The sequence below is a fragment of the Myxocyprinus asiaticus genome, chromosome 50 (assembly GCF_019703515.2).
Source record: "Myxocyprinus asiaticus isolate MX2 ecotype Aquarium Trade chromosome 50, UBuf_Myxa_2, whole genome shotgun sequence".
NCBI lineage: Eukaryota > Metazoa > Chordata > Actinopteri > Cypriniformes > Catostomidae > Myxocyprinus > Myxocyprinus asiaticus.
In genome coordinates, this window is record NC_059393.1 from 24,753,753 (window position 1) to 24,772,257 (window position 18,505).

Below are 18,505 nucleotides of genomic sequence, written 5' to 3' on the forward strand. Positions count from 1 at the left end.
TACTTGTACATATATGCAATATATATTTCAAAATATTACAAAAATGGCCGTTTTCATATATGTAACAAATATTTTCCCAAACACACACATATATTGCACATAAATACCTATAGAATACATGTTCATATAAAGGATATTTATCTTTGTATTTATGAAAAATATATATATATAAATATATGTAAATTAAATATAAATCTCAAATATATGAAATAAAGATTGAAAGATAAATGGCAAATAAACAGAACGAGGCTAACGTTGAATTTTTTAAAATTAAATGTTCACTGCAATTACACTATAGCAGTAGAATTAACATAGTTCTGTAAAAGTTATTCAAAATGTATTTAATACTAGACAATCAAGTGACAATTACTTCAATTCTAAACTTTTATTTATTTTTTTTAATTTTTTTTTGCTGTTGCCATTCGGTGATCTGCCATTCTGCAGTTTAAGGCTGTACCACTGTGACCAGAAGTGATTTCGGGATGTTTCATCATCACAGCATCTTAAGAAAGACAGAGAAATTCTGGAAGAATTTCATCCTGGTAAAAATGATATAGAAAACAACTTTATAGATGAAGATTTTGAATAGTAAAATTGCTGAATACTAGCAAGAGTCTAGATTGCAATACAGACAAAACAAATCTCCACTTTATTAATTCAAACACATACCAGTGAGGATGGGGTAGTGGATCCACACAGCTCTTGTCTTGGTGTAAGGTCTGCAGACTTTTATTTCTTTAAGCTGATTGTGTATTTTAGGGATTTCTGAACATCCAGCAAGGGACACAGTGTTGGAAATGGATGGAAAGAAGAGGAAGAGGAAAAAAATGGGAGGAGGGGTGAGAGAGAAGCAAAATAGCTTATTTTATTCAGATCTATCAGAATGACTTAACAATTTTAGTTGACTGTAGTAACAGATGATCATACCAGTGAAGAGGTGATTTTGGATCTCTTGGACTTCTTGACGAAGAAGGTGGATCTCATCTACCACATCAATATCTGGCATCTTTTGTTGATTGACAGCTGACATAATGGCCTTTTCTTGACTGTGCTTTGCTACAGCTTTGTCCTAATGACCATGATGAGAAGAGAATTGGTTGATTTGTAAAAATAACAAACATAATGACATCATAAACAAACCATTACATAAAACATGAAGTGTGTAACTTCAGCTTTCACATAAAATACATAATTATAGGTAGCTAATTAAATATAGGTAACTGACTTAACATTTATTATGTATTTTAAACATTATGGATTTTTTTATTTATTTTTATTTTATTTTATTTTTTTGGTACACAAAACCATTTATTTTAAACTTTATAAATATCTTTATGACATTGATGCCTTCACTAGATTATTTAAAATGGTCCCGAATTATGACAAATTAAAAGTAGAAATATTCCATGTAATCGTACAAATGAGATAATAATAACTACTTGTCTGATTATAATAAATGTACAAACATGTTTTATAAAGTAGAATTATTATTTCAGATTCAGAAGTATAGCAGTTATAATTTTAGAAATAAAATGCCACATGAACAAGTCATCAACTACCCTTTAAAGGCACAGTTCACCCAAAAAAATGAAAATTCTGCCATCATTCACTCACCCTCATGTCGCTCCAAACCTGTACGGCTTACTTTCTTTTGTGGAACATAAAAGAAGATATTTTAAACAAATGTCTCAGAGTTTTTTTGTCCATACAATGGGGATGAATGGTAACCAAAACGGTTACAAACATTTCTCAAAATATATTATTTTGTGTTCCGCAGACGAAAGTCGTACAGGTTTGGAACGACAAGAAGGTAAGTAAATGATGAAAGAATCTTCATTTTTGGGTGAACTAACCCTTCAGTTAACTGACTAATATCTTCAACTCACCTTTCTACTACAAGTGATATTAAGAACTTGCTCATTTCTCTCAGGAGAGTCGTACAAGAATCATTTTGCTACTCTGTCTCTTTTGGGAGGAATGACTTCTTCACCATCATCATCCTCATCATCACTGTAGGGGTAAAATCTACCGCCAACAGCAGCTCTCACTGGACCTGTGCCTCCCTCTCGGTCCGTCAGCGTCACAGACTGCTCCAGCTCGCACCGTCACCATTACTTGCGTCTCTCTTGCGATCTTTTGTCCTGTTTTAAATATTTGTTAAGGGCTTATACATTTCTTAAGTGTCCTTTGAAGAAATGTGTTCTTTGTCTTTTAAAGGATTAAAAATTGCAGTCATCTGCATCATCTGACAGGCGTCATCTATACATGCTAAACAGCACTATATACCAGCAAATTGTACAATCCTCCTATTGATTCAGCTCACTCGTTTGATTGGCTATCGATAGTTGGCATGTTCTCTTTTTACTTAAATTCAATATTTTTTTTTTTTACATTTTTATACAAAATTCACAACAAGAGAGCATTTTTTTAAGGAGATTTATTAAAGCAAGTGATGATGACATACAGCAGAACTTCTAAGCATATAATTTTCTACATATACTGCTTTTTGTTTTATCATTAGGGGAGATCAGTACAGCATCTTACAGACAAATAAAACAGGCTAAATAAATAGGGGTAGAGTGGCACACAAACAAACACAAAAAACATGTCAGTGCTTTTGCAACCACGTACACTGCAAACAAATGTTTAATGTCTTATACGCTGTGATACACAATGACTGGGGTTTATTTTAAAAAGGAGTGAAAAACATTTGGTTACTGTCATAACAAAAGCTAGATTTCAGATAAAGCCTGTCATATTGCACTGAGCCACTGTAAATGAATATTTTGAACGAATCTTTTATGTGACTCAGAAGAACGAGTAGTCTCAGAGAGTGATTCGTTCATTTTGTGTTGGCCGCGCATGCGCATTGCGCAACCTCCGCTCGTTTAATAAGAATCAATGTATATTTAATTTATACAGTGAAGACTATGCAGTTTCATTTTACATTTGATTACTTTATTCATTTTCTGTAGTTCTTGCCTGAATAACACTGTTAGATAGACCTCCTGTACCTAAAAAACCTAAAGCAATGTTCATTTAATGAAATATTATGTGATTTGTGTTGTCGTGGAAAAATAAATGATGAAAACAACTGTGTTGATTCTTGCTTTACTTTCCTTTAGGTTCAAGAGGTGCATTCTCTTTCATTCCCCCTCTGTGCACAATTTTTTTCTCCTCTTTAACAAACACACACCATTTTGTCCCTGTTGGAAAAGTGCTTGTGCACCTTACTGCTGTACCTGCCTCATCTATACACAGAAAGTGCTTGTTTATGAACTTGCCAAACCTGCGGGTTGATTACGTTTTTACATTTATGAATCAGTATGAACTTATAACTTGAGTGACATGGCCACACAGCTCTAAATGAACTTTACTTGAACTATAACATGACTTTTTGTCTTGATTAAAACTGATTTCTTGTATACTGTATTGTTTGTGAATGATCTGATGAGTATGTGAGGAAGGGATGTCATTTCATCAGCTCAGCACTTTTTCTGTATTTTTAAACAGCAGATTTTGTGTAGAGGTGAAATTAGATGTGAATATTCAGATGATAAAATTACAGCTGAAGAAAAAATACCCAAGATCAGAATATCAAACATATGAATTGATAGGAAGCATCTATAACGATCACATCTGTAACACATTTTCATGGGTGTTAAAAAGAGACCATTTGTTCATCATACTCAACATCAACAAAAGTTAGCTTTGAACAGAAATGATCAACTTGTTTGAATTAATATTGTTTTAGTGATTTAGCACTGAAACACAATATCATAAATGTGGCTCTTATAATGTAAAAAAACGCTGTTATAACAAAGTGTGCATATTTTTCAGATAATTATCTCTCTGTAAAATGATTATTGTTAACAAAGTGAAAATTAACAATCCTTCTTGTGCAATTATAAAATATAGCTGTTGTTTTCAGAAATGGTGCACACATCATAAGAGGTGGATAAACAATGACATTTCCTTAAAATATCCATTATAGCTCTTTAACAAAGTAAAATATAGATTTAAAAAGGTTTTTTGTGCCTTTGCTTATAAATGTATTTTTACATGTATGGTTGATTTCTCTTTCTTAGATGTAGCAAGAAACTGTTCATGATCAGAGACGTCATTCACCCCATACAGTCCAAATCTCTCTGAACCAGTGCCGTTCATTTGAGCCGTTAAAATGTAAAAAAATGTATTATATTTCCCTTCTTTAGAATGAACAGCTTGTGTTCGGCAGCGGTGACGTCACTCTTCACCCCATACAGTCCAAATGTCTCCAAACCGGTGCCGTTTATTTGTGCTAGTTTGAGTCACTGAAAGAAACATTATTACTGTAGAAAAATCTAGAATAATTATATTGACTTAACAAGATTTAATGAGTTTTAAGGTCTCCAAGACCAGAAGACACTATTGTTGAAGCAGTAATAAATCCCTTTTGCTCGTTATTAAAATATTTGTTGAATATGTTTCTGGTCAGACAGATGAAACTGATTTAATAAACTATTTCCTTTTATCTCTCCTTTTTGTCATGTTGCTCTTCCCCTGCATCTGCCTTTTAATTGGTAAGAGTTCATGCAAGTTTAAATATTTGACCAAATCTGATGTTTCCTGACACAGAGAGAGATCAAATAGAGATCTAAACCCCTTTTGTCTTTCTAGTTCAGAGATAATGCGGTACAGCTGCAGTCACGAGCAGAACAGTCCATATACTTGATGCTCATCTTGATAAATTCAAGGAGAACATGGGAGCATACTCAGAGGAGCAAGGCGAGTGCTTCCATCAGGATATACTGGACTTTGAACGCCGCTACCAAGGACAGTGTAACGAGAACATGATGAGTACATTTGGGGCTGATTCGTGAAAGTGATTTACAGTATAATCATAAATCTCGAAAAACGACTCACTTCTAAATCTTTTGTAGTCACTTTTGTATTACTTTAGTATAAATACATGTTCATTTGGATTCTTATGTTGTTTTTTCTGACTTTATGTGAACAAAAAGACACAAATTCGCCCGTTTTCTCATTGGAAATAGATTCGTATCAAAATATCACTGTCCTGGTCACAAAAGCAAAGTTTATGATTCGGAAGTATTGATTCTTTAGTATTAATCCGCACATCCTTACTGAGGAGTCAGACAACATCATTTTCTCATGGATGCAAAAGTGTGTGTGAATTCAGCAGCTGTTGGTGAAGAGTTGGAAAGTTTTTCTGAACCAGTTCGACAGACATTTTTCATCTGTTATCTTGTTACTTTCCTCACTCGCGTGCTTAAACACCCGCTCGGAGACGCACTAGGTGCCGCACACCAGAGGAGAGAGGTGGACGACAGGACGAGTGCTGAACCACAGTCTACTGAATCTGCTGAGTGCATTTAACTTCACTTTACCGACCATGTTGTATTTTGACATGGCTATTGATTAAAATAGATTAAGTTAATGCTAATTAATGGTTTAAATACAAAAGCAGTAGCTACTGGGTGTAACTCCAGTTTTATCTAGGTTCATAGCTCTCTAACGGGCTTTTCTATGATAAACTAATTGTTTTATTGTGTTTCAGGTCACAGGAAGAGATGCTTTGGAAGTGTAAGTATTGTTCTCATAACTGTGAAAAGAGAGCACAGATATTTAAACATTATAGGCTCAAACATGGAAGTTTTGCAAGAATGGAACCATTTCCTTGTTTACATCAGGAATGTCTATGTACATTTAAATCACTCAATGTACTAAAACCTCATGGTTACTTGCGTAACCTGTGTTCCCTGATGGAGGGAACAAGACGTTGTGTCGATGTAGTGACACTAGCGGTCACTCTTGGGAGCCCGAGACACCTCTGGTCTTTGATAAAAGGCCAATGAAAATTGGCGAGTGGTATTTGCATGCCACTCCCCCGGACATACGGGTATAAAAGTAGCTGGTATGCAACCACTCATTCAGGTTTTATGCTGAGGAGCCGAGACAAGGTCTGGCCATTTCAGCGGGTAGTACAGTGATGTGGCAGGAGGGACACAACGTTTCGTTCCCTCCATCAGGGAACGGAGGTTACGCAAGTAACCATGACGTTACCTATCCGTCACTCACTCGAAGTTGTCGATGTAGTGACACTAGGGGTCCCAATACAAAACGCCGCAACTGGCTGAACTGTGTTACGTGAACTGGCGGTGTGTGATGGGCAGACAACTGTGTGCCTTGTAGCCAGCGCACCAGGCCGACACATAACCTCCCCCAACATACAGTAGTTATGAGTGTTGAATGGCCCTTTGGGGACAAGTCGACTACCCAAAAGATAGAGACAGGCTGGCCCAGTCGTGGCCTCTTTTCCCCTTCTTTTTTTTTCACTCCCTAAAAAGAAAGGGGGATTATCCGACCAGGTCTAGTCAAGGGGTGTCCCTCCCAAGGGGAGGACACTGCGGAGACCACACCTCGCCCAGAGAGAGGGGGGATATTTAAGTGGAAAATACGTCGCATAATCTTGCCAATCATGTGGAGAAGTCTCATGGTAGATCCTACCCAACGAGGGAGGAGTTACTACAAACATGGAGACTGTGGCAAAGGAAGATGCAGTTTGCCAACAGGGAAATTAATTAGTGGAAGAAATACATCGCATGGGGTTACCTTACAGGGAACCGCCACATGCGGAGCACCTACCCCGGAACAGCTCTTAGTTAGCACGTGTACCTCGACTGCCACAGGGCTCGGAGTAAGTCAACCAGGGAACATAGTTTGTGAACACTACTGGGAATTAATGGCGCACGTCTTCAGCTCAGAGGAGGTGAAAGGCGCTATGTGCAAGCGATACACCCGGCCGGCTATCCCAGGCTTATCCGCTTGTATTGCGTGCCACTACCCGGGACGAAACCGGTTCCACCCGGAGGTTGTAGAACCTCGCAAGGTGTTGGGTGTTGCCCAGCCCGCTGCTCTGCAAATGTCTGTTGGAGAGGCACCCCTGGCCAGGGCCCAGGAGGCCGCTACACCGCTGGTAGAATGGGCTTGTAGCCCTACCGGGGGCGGCACGTCCTGGGCGTGATATGCCATAGCTATGGCATCAATGAGCCAGTGGCGATCCTCTGTTTGGAGACAGCGCTTCCTTTCCACTGTGCACCAAAGCAGACAAAGAGCTGCTCAGAGATCCTAAAGCTCTGCATGCGATCCAAATAGATGCGTAAAGCGTGCACCGGACACAGCAACGACAGGGCTGGGTCTGCCTCCTCCTGGGGCAGCGCTCGCAGGTTCACCACCTGGTTCTTAAAAGGGGTCGTGGGAACCTTGGGCACATAGCCCAGTCGGGGTCTCAAGATCACGTGAGAGTAGCCCGGACCGATCTCCAGGCACGTTTCGCTGACAGAGAACGCTTGCAGATCTCCTACCCTCTTGATGGAAGTGAGCGCAGTCAGGAGGGCAGTCTTCAAGGAGAGTGCCTTAAGCTCAGCTGATTGCAAAGGCTCAAAGGGGGCTCTCTGTAGATCCTGAAGAACTACAGAGAGGTCCAATGAGGGAACGAGGCACTGTCTGGAGGGGTTCAGCCTCCTGGCACCTCTCAGGAACCTGATGATCAGGTCGTGCTTTCCTAAAGACTTACTGTCCACTGTGTCGTGGTGTGCTGCTATAGCAGCAACGTACACCTTCAAGGTGGAAGGGGACAGCCACCCTTCCAACCTCTCCTGCAGGAAGGAAAGCACCAATCTGACTGCGCATCTCTGGGGGTCTTCCCGTCGGGAAGAACACCACTTAGAGAACAGACGCCACTTAAAAGCATACAGGCGCCTCGTAAAGGGGGCCCTAGCCTGAGTGATTGTGTCTACCACCGCGGGTGGTAGACCGCTTAGGTCTTCCGCTTCCCATCCAGGGGCCAGACATGGAGATTACAGTGGTCTGGTCATGGGTGCCAGATGGTGCTATGTCCCAGAGAAAGAAGGTCCTTCCTCAGGGGAATTCGCCAGGGAGGAGCTGTCGCGAGGAGCATGAGGTCCGAGAACCACGTCTGGGTGGGCCAGTAGGGTGCTACCAGGACAACCTGCTCCTCGTTCTCCTTGACCTTGCACAGAGTCTGTGCATGTAGGCTCACTGGGGGAAACGCATATTTGCGCAGGCCAGGGGGCCAGCTGTGTGCCAGCGCATCTATGCCGAGAGGTGCCTCGGTCAGGGCGTACCAGAGCGGGCAGTGGGAGGATTCTTGGGAGGTGAACAGGTCTACCTGTGCCTGTCCAAATCGACTCCAGATCAGCTGGACCACCTGAGGGTGGAGTCTCCACTCTCCCCTGAGGGTAACCTGCCGTGGCTGTGCGTCCGCTGCAGTGTTGAGGTCGCCCAGGATGTGAGTGGCTTGCAGCGACTTGGGGTGCTGCTGACTCCAGAGGAGGAGACGGCGGGCGAGTTGTGACATACAACGAGAGCGCAGACCACCTTGGCGGTTGACATATGCTACCGTTGCCATGTTGTCTGTCCAAACTAACACGTGCTTGCCCTGGATCAATGGCCGGAACCTCTGCAGGGCGAGCAGAATTGCCAGCAATTCGAGGCAGTTGATGAAAAAATTTCAGTGGAACTTCTGTTTTCTGTTTGAATGCCATCAAACAGGTCAGCACCAACTGTGCATGCTCATTCATGAGGCACGCCATCAACGAGACTGAGTCCAACTCAAACCGAGAAAAGAGATGCTCTGAACCGGGCGTAGCTTGCTCTTTTCCCAGTTGACCCGAAGCCCTAGTCGACTGAGGTGCGAGAGCACCAGGTCCCTGTGTGCACACAAAACATCCTGAGAGCGAGCTAGGATTAGCCAACTTCAGGATAGTTGAGGATGCGAATGCCCACTTACCTTTGCGGGGCAAGGGCTGCCTCTGCGACCTTCGTGAAGATGCGAGGGAACAAGGACAGACCGAAAGGGAGGACCTTGTACTGATACGTCCGACCCTCAAATGCAAACCGCAGGAAGGGTGTGTGTCGAAGTAGAATCGAGACGTGGAAGTACGCATCCTTCAGGTCTAACGCCGCGAACCAATCTTGATATCGGACGCTCATTAGAGTGCGTCTTTGCATCAACATCTAGGACGGGAGTCTGTGTAAAGCCCGGTTTAGTACTCGCAGGTCCAAGATTGGCTGCAACCCACCACCTTTTTTCGGTACAATGAAGTAGGGGCTGTAAAACACCTTCTTTATCTTGGCTGGAGGGACAATCTCGTCAGACATACCGACGGCTGGGGCCTCGCAGCGGGGCGGAGCCTGAGGTGCCACAGCGTGTCGTGGCCGTGCTGAGTTCAGGGACATCGAAGTACTTACCTGGCTCCTTGTGACCACCCCGGAACAGCCTGGGACGGTGTCGCCGGACTGGCCAACTTGGGAAATGGGGGCAGCAAGGAACCGTGCCTTGTCGGCCTGTCCCATCTCGACCAGGTTGAGCCAAAGGTGGCGCTCCTAGACCACCAAGGTGGACATCGCCCGCCCAAGAGACCGCGCCATGACCTTCATAGCCCGGAGAGTGAGGTCGGTCGCCGAGCGCAGCTCCTGCATCAATCCTAACTAACTACTACTAACGGAACTACTCTTTTGCAGTTCGTTTAGCGCCTTGACGGACTTGCAGGAGAGCCATGGCGTGCAGGGCAGAGGCGGCTTGTCCAGCGACACCGTAGGCTTTGGCCGTCAGAGACGACGTAAACCTACAGGCCTTGGATGGGAACTTTGGGAGCCCGCGCCAGGTGGCGGCACTCTGCGGGCATAGGTGCACTGCGAGCGCTTTTATCCACCGGGGGGATTGCCGAATAGCCCTTGGCCGCCCCACCATCAAGGGTAGTGAGTGCGGGGAAGCTGAAAGATCAGGACCAGGCAATAAAAAGTGCCTCCCATGACCTTGTCAGCTCTTCATGCACTTCCGGTAAGAAAGAAACGAGGGCGGGGCGTGGCTTTGAGCGGCGCCGCGAGCCCAGGAACCAATCATCAAGCCGTGAGGGTTCAGGGAGAGCGGAGGGTTCCACTCTAGCCCAAAGCTCGCAGCTGTCCGGGAAAGCATGTTGTCATCTCCGCGTCAGCCTGTCACTGGACGAACGCACCCAAAGGGAGGAGCCCAGCTGAGGCTTCCGCGTCTGACTGGACGAGCCCGCTCTCTGATGCTGCACTTGAGAGCTCATCACTTTCGCGGGCTCTGAATTAGTGGTATAACTCGCCGTGAGATGAGCCGGCAGACTCATCCGGAAGCCTGATCGGGGCAGACGAGTGTGCTGGGGAATGGGTGGTCTGTGGGAGGATACCCGGAGGAGGTGGTCCCATTGAGGTCCCCAAAACACCCCCAGTGCTAGCCGCGCTGGCCTCATACCCGTGGGTAGAAGGACCAAGGCGGGGAGCCTCTGGGGTGGCTTGCTTTCTTACAAAGGTAAGCCACAACCGCATCGTTGCCATGGACATGTTCTCGCAATGAGTACATGACCCATTCACGAACGCTGTCTCCGCGTGAGCAGTGCCCAGACACGAAAGACTGTGATCATGACCGTCAGAAGGCGAGAGATAATGAGCGCAACCAGGAATAACACACAAAGGAAAGGCATCTTTAAAAAGACGTGTCTTTAAAAAGACATTCTGTGTGTGCCGCTCTTTTAGAGAAATATACTCTTTTATTTCTGCCAAAGCACCCAGGGGCATTCTCTGCAGTGCACCAGTGCAGAGGAGGGAGAAGCCACTGAAATGTGCCGTCAGATCCAGCAGAGGTGAATGAACAGTCGTGGGAATTCAGCTCAGTGAGCATGACCGTTCGGCGCCGAAGAGAAAATCTGAATGAGTGGTTGCATACCAGGTCCTTTTATACCCGTATGTCCGGGGGAGTGGCATGCAAATACCACTCGCCAATTTTCACTGGCCTTTTATCAAAGACCAGAGGTGTCTCGGGCTCCCAAGAGTGACCCCTAGTGTCACTACATCAACACAACTTCGAGTGAGTGACAGATAGGGAAGAACACTTATCCCGCCTTCACACCAAAACTCCAGATCAGCGACCAAATGCAAGTTTTGCTGTCTGTCATGTGTGTTTGCTGAGGCTGATTAATTTATTCACCTGCATACTGCACAGTTTAAAAGTAAACCATAATGTCAGGTGCCCTTATAAAGACTGTATCTTTGAAAGAAGTGTCTACTCCACTTTCAAAGCACACAAGAGTAAAGTTTGCTAAATACCTGTCTTATCTATTTTTTTCTCCCAGGTGACTGTCCAGCAGAAATTAACCATGAGAGTTATTGTCTCTGCGGGAGATATAAGAAAGATGATGATGACAACATGACCAGACACACTTGAAGATTTGACTGGCTGGCTCAAAGGCACTCTCTAAGCAAACTACAGCTTCACCTTACAATACCAAGATCCTGAATTTAACAATGAACTGTGTAATCTTACAGATCTCTCTGAGCTCCCAGAGAAGCCAACCATCAAAATCATCCCTATAATTGAGCTTGTACCAATCGCTGCACAAACTGAATTTTCTAGTGATACAAGCAGCCAGACAGACACCAAGATCCTGTCCAACTCCTCTCTGGATAGAAGTTCTCAGTGGCCAGAGGTATTTTACATTCCCAAATTTTCTGTATATATATATATATGACCATCTGGGAGTGGTTAACAATGCGTGACCAAAATCATGTAGTGTTGGGGGTCATAGATGGGGTCATTTGACCATGGGCTTATACATAGTTTGCTATGTTTTATGTTTCAGGTTTATTACGAGTTCAACAGAGTGGTGATGAAAAACCTCAGAGAGAACCTCTTTGATGCACCGTTTCTCTCCAAGCCTGATGGACCTCTTCAGGAAGAAGAAAGGCCTCACCACCGAGCTTTTGGCTGAGCTTTTACGTCAGACAAAGGTGGGCTATTCTCCATTTTCATTTCCTCTCTTGTCCTTTCCATTCTTAAAGGGATAGTTCACCCAAAAATGAAAATTGTCATCATTTACTCACCCTCATGTCATTCCAAACCTGTATGACTTTCTTTCTTCTGTGAGACACAAAAGATGATATTTTGAGAAACGTCTCAGTAGTTTTTTTTGTCCATACAACGGAAATCAATGGGCACCAATGTTGTTTGGTTACCAACGTTCTTCAAAATATCTTCTCGTGTTCCGCAGAAGAGAAAAAGTCATACAGATTTGAAATAACATGAGGGTGAGTAAATTATGACAATTTTCATTTTTGTGTGAACTATCCCTTTAAATCTCTTCCTCTCATATTCTGTCTCTTTTCTCCTGTCTTCTCCCTTTACTCTCCCCCTTTTATTGTTTCATCTCTCCTCTTCTATCCTTTACCCTTCTGTCCTCTCCCTTTTCTCTCCTCTCTCCTTTTCTTTTGTGTCATCTCCTCTTGTCCTGTCCTTTACTTTCCAGTCCTGGAAATTTGCAGTGGAGTCAAAGAACAGTGGGGAAGTTCAGGAATTTGATTAATACATGTGAGTATCCTTAGCAAACTGTGTTGTACAATATGTGCACTATCTTCCAGACCACTGAGCCAACAGACAATAGGTGCCTTTGTCTTCGGGGACTGCCGGTCATTTTGGGGGATGATCCTTCTGCCTTCTTCAAGACCTGCTCCATAAGGAATTAATTTGTTTGTAAATGTTGCAGATACATAGTTATTTTTTTCATTTTAAGCCATTAATGAAGACTGTCTGCTACTAATTTTCAGAGTCATTTAATCAGCATTCAGTGTTTTCCAGACTTTTATTTTATGGCCAAGCAAATTTGGACTAAAAACATTTTTGAATATCTGTATTATTGATTTATGACATGACAAACTGAAAAGATGTGACTACAAAATCAGTAAAAATGGGCTCAAATGAACTTTTTTCTCTGCTGTGGCAGTACTAATGAAAGCAAAAACTTCAACTAATGGTTTTTGAAATTGAAGGACAATACTGCCATAATTGGATCTGTACATTACAAGTATTGGTTGCAAAACTGTGCACTGAAAATGGTTTGGTAACTTGGCAGCTCAGGAGAACTTACCCATTTTCAGTTACAATTGTGCTGAAAAGATTTGAAAAACTGCTCCCAGAAACTTATGTTGTATGATTCTCTTTACATTCAGCTATTTTTTTTTTTTTTTTTTACTTTACTGTCACCAGTTGGAAGTTACACATATGACTTGTCCTAAACTCAAACATGAGTTTTGGGTCTGCTTGTTGTTAAATCCTGGTTCATTCCAACAAGTGCACTCAAAACTCCCGTTTCAGTTTGGGAGCCAAAGACATCTGCAAAACTTTCCACTGGTGACAGTAAAGCAGTTTAGGCAATTGAACTTGGAGTCACGTGATTCATAAAAATGTTGCGTGGCAACATAGAGGTTTCTGGGAACAGTTTTTCACATCTTTTGAGCATGACAGGGGCTGAAAGTGGGTAAACTCTCCAAAACCATATTTGGTGCACAGTTTTGCAGTCAGTACTTGTAATGTACAGATCCAAATATGGCAGTTGATGAAAAAGTCAATTTAAGACCGGTATTGTCCTTTTAATAATTACTTTCAGTATAGTTTATATTGTATGGTTCTTTTCATTATACAGTCAGAGGTCATTATCTAACTGGCATGATAATGTCTTCTTGTCAATCTGTTTCTCTGTTAGGATGTAACTGACAAGGACTCGTACAGTCAGACTCCATTGGAAATCCTCTGCGCTGATCAAGAATGTCCTCAGCTAAACCCATCCAGAGTGGGCATACTGATGGACGAGTTCTGTTTAAGTTAAAGAGACTCTCAATAGCACTGGTGTAAATCACTGTTACATCATCAACATTCAGATTCCATCTACAAATACATATTTCTCATTTTAATGAGTCTCGATAAATTCTTCCTGTAAAATGAGAGATACATTTTAATATTCACGTCCAGTGACTTACAGTGTTGTATCCTGAGACAACATTGAGTTGTAATGCTTTTATTAAAAAAATGATCAAACCGCAAGTTTCTATTCTTTTAGTCTTTTTATTTTACTTTGTGATGTGCTTTAATATTTTAAACTGTGTGCCTTGTTTTCTGCTATATTGAATAATTGCACTTTATTTTTGCTATATTTCTGCTCTCTAAACTGTGATTACTCTAACAGCTGTTCTGATACATACAAACTTTGTTTTAACTTCAGCTTCAACTAATCCTACCAGATTTGCATGTATGTAAATCTGTATTGACAAAAAAAAAAAAAAAAAAAAAAATAGGTCAGTCTATGTATGTTGTGTCAGTGCTGGATCATGTGTGTTTTATTTGACAAACAACGAGAGAGAGTTTGTACTTGAACACTCAGTGATTTACAGTTTTTCGTGATCGATTTTACACATTTCTCCAAACCTTCAAAACAATTCACACAGCTGACGAAGCAGACACTTAATTTTGCAGAACAATTCAGTTTCACTGTGTAATTATGTACTGTATTCTTTTCTGATAATGCATTTATTCAAACTAAATACATTATTTATTAATTAATTAATTTAATAATAATTTTAGCTATAGACACACAACTCTGCTTTTGAAATAACACATTTGTCACAAAAATACACAATGTAGACCTTTTTCCATGTATTTCCGTAAATTTCTAATTTTGTAATGCGTTTCATCTGGAAAGATGAAAAAGTTTACTGTAAAAAAAAAAATGCAGTCATGCTATATTCCATAGGCCCATGTAAAACAGCACAGATGGTACTTGTGAACATTGATTGTAGACTAATGCCTTTTTGTTGTTGAGATTGAAGTCACTGTAGATCTGCTCACATTAGGCCAAACTCTTTGTGTCTCAGAGAGACTGATTCATAACATGATCAAGTAGAGGGAATCTTGGATCATTTGATCTTCTTGTGTCTTCTTTACTCTATTTTTCCACCCTGCTCTCCTCTGTCTCTCTGCTCACCATCATTACAGCATCTCCATTTGGTCTTTCCTCAACTCTTCCAATGCACATTCCTGAACAACTTCCCCTTTTCTCATCATGTTTTGCTCCTAATTCCTCTTTTTTTACCCACTCTACCTCTTCTCAGTTTACACTTTCTCTTCTTCATCAGTTTGTTTGCTCTGAATTTTCATTATTTATAGATTGCAAGGTCATGATAGTTGTGTGAAAAATTTAGTAAACTGTATTTTCTTTGCTGTGTACATTTGACAATTTGAGAATATGACTTTAGTTTAATTTAGTTGTCAGTGTTAACCATTTTGAAAGCATTTTTGAGTGTAGCCTTTCAAGAAAATGATGAAAAGAAAAATATACAATTTGTTAAGTACAAATACAAAGTGTTCAGATGGCCGTTAATTGTTTTGAGAGCAGTTTTTGAGTTTGGAGAAATGTGTAAAATCAATCGAGAAAAACTCTCGATCATCCATGATCCTACATTAGCACTATTTTACAGCGGACCCTTCCTCTTCCCAGTGTGAACTGTGAGCTATGTTGTGATTGGTGAAGGAGGAGTTCAATAACATACTGGCTTGATTGCTCTTTCTGAGTACCCTGGATGTCTTCGTCAAATGTATCCAAATCTGAATCTAAAACCTGAATCAGTGTATTAAAAAATGTAATCTGAATTTAACGATTTTAATTCGTGCCACAAACATTTGAACTTCAAGTTTGATATAATTCAAGTTCAAAACTGCAAATTCAATTTCAAGTAAACGTTCAAATTCAAGTCCTAAAATTCAAGTTCAAATCCCAATGGCACATATTTCATTCCATGTTTGTTGCCTAATAAAATAATGTTGTATTGGAGATTGAGTGCCTTGCTCTTTTTCAACTTTAATTTGATATAATAGCAGTCCAAGATCAAATGTAAAGTTATTTTTGGCCATTGCACATAAGAAATGTATGGGTGAAATGGATTTTGATATGTTCTCAGACTGAAGATTTCCACCTTATCCAATAATCTAACATAGTTAGATAACATAAATATAACAAGACCATTTACAGAGTAAATATAGCATATATAATAGTATAATACAGTACATCAATCTATTATTTTGCACGAGATAAATAAATAGTGCCACAATTATGACCATTGTGTGCAAATGGCAATTTCAGTTCTATTGAGTTCAGCGTATATTAGAAATGAAGCCGTTTAAAGACAGACACCTCTATATAAGAAGTCTGAAACTTTTACCCTAATGACAATGTCAAAATGTATCATGTTTGAAATATGTGGATCCTTAGACTAGTGATTAATTTAACTGCATTAATAACCAATTACATGCACTTACGCCCTCAATCCAGCTGATGTATGCAGACACATGAGTGAAAGCAGCTGGTTTCTTTTGTGTGATACAACCCAAAGACGACACAAAGCAGGTCACTCCATGCAAGTAATACTGACCGCTGACCTGACAGTTCAGAGGACCACCAAAGTCGCCCTGAAATAACACCACACCTAGAATATGAGTACTGTTTTTATGAGGGTTATATAGTTATTACAGCACGTTACAGTAAGATTTTCTCACCTGACATCCAGGCAAACTGCCACCACCAGAACAAACCATGGTGTGTATGCGATAATACACCGATCAGCCACATGAAAACCACCTTGCTAATATCATGTAGGTCCCCCTCGTGCTGCCAAAACAGCTCTGACCCGTTGAGGCATGGACTCAAGACCTCTGAAGGTGTCCTGTGGATTTTGGCACCAAGATGTTAGCAGCAGATCATTTAAGCCCTGTAATTTGCGAGGTGGGGTCTCCATGGATCTGACTTGTTGGTCCAGCACATCCCATAGATGCTCAATTTTTGCAGTGTAGCAGGGCACATTATCTTGCTGAAAGAGGCCACTGCCATCAGGGAATACTGCTGCCATGAAGGGGTGTATGTGGTCTGCAACAATCTTTAGGTAGGTGGCACATATCAAAGTAACATCCACATGAATGCCAGGACCCAATGTTTCCCAGCAGAACATTGCCCAGAGCATCACACTGCCTCAGCTGGCCTGTCTTCTTCCCATGGTGCATCCTGCTGCCATCTCTTCCCCAGGTAAATGACACATGCACCCGGCCGTCCACATGATCTAAAAGAAAACATGTTTCATCAGACCAGGCCACCTTCTTCCAATGTTCCATGGTCCAGTTCTGATGCTCATGTGCCCATTGTAGGCGCTTTTGGCGGTGGACAGGGGTCAGCATGGGCACTCTGACTAGTCTGCAGCTATGCAGCCCCATACGCAGCAAGCTGGGATGCACTGTGTGTTCTGACACCTTTCTTTCATGGCCAGTATTACGTTTTTCAGCAATTTGTGCTACAGTAGTTCTTCTGTGGGATCGGACCAGAAAGGCTAGTCTTCGCTCCCCACGCACATCAGTGAGCCTTAGGCACCCATGACCCTGTTGCCGGTTCACCGGTTGTCCTTCCTTGGCCCACTTTTGGTAGGTACTAACCACTGCATACCAGGAACACCCCACAAGACCTGCCGTTTTGGAGATGCTCTGACCTAGTCGTCTAGCCATCACAATCTGGCCTTTGTCAAAGTCACTCAGATCCTTACGCTTGCCCATTTTCCTACTTCCAAAACATCAAATTCAAGAACTGACTGTTCACTTGCTGCCTAATATATCCCACCCCTTGACAGGTGCAATTGTAATGAGATAATAAATGTTATTCACTTCACCTGTCAGTGGTTTTAATGTTGTGGCTGATCTGTGTATATTCATGCACAAATAAATGGTTTAAAACGTTTACGTTGACATGTCCAGTGTAGACCACCTTAAGCCACTGTGGCGCATTGTGTCAACAGATGTGCTAGGTGTATACAAGGAGTAAGCTTACACCCTGTGTACACCGGACACGAGAGATGCATAGGCATAATAATATCTTTAAGGGTCTTATCCCGTAATCATAAACATTTTGTTAAAGTCATAGAAAATTCTTAAAAATGCATGGGTCAAAATCGGAGGGAACCTTGTAAGGCTAAGCACTATAAACTTCAAATTGTTGCATCTAATACTGAGCATGCCCACTCGACAAGCATTGTGACTGAAGGCAATACCCACAATCAGTTGTGCTTTAATTTACCCAAGTGTGTTTGGTCAAAGCATGCTGACTTATAATGTTACATTATAAAGGATGGGCAAGGAGGAGGTGGGAACTGGCTGAACATTCAAAGTAATATTTAATTTAAACAAAAAGACAAATGTACACACGGCAGCTGTGTGTGGCTCTCTCTCTCACGAACTGCCACATCCGGCTGCATTTATCCCTCTCCTCAGCTGATTAGCCCAACTGGGAGTCGGGCGTGCATAGTCACGACCCGGCCCTGCCCTCCTCCTCATCACAATGTGCTGTATAGTTAAATAACCTAAGGTTGATAACGGGGCTTGAAGAACTAAAGAGAGGTGACCTAAGGAGTGGTTACTCTTGAACCATTTTATGAGAAATTAATGATATACAACTGGGATAAAAATAAATAAATAGATTTAACAATAGATTAAACAAATGAAGAGAGAAATATCAGAGGAGAGAAAAACATGAAAAGATTGCAGTACCAAAACTGTCCTAAACCCAGAATATTCTAAATTCAAATGTTATACCCC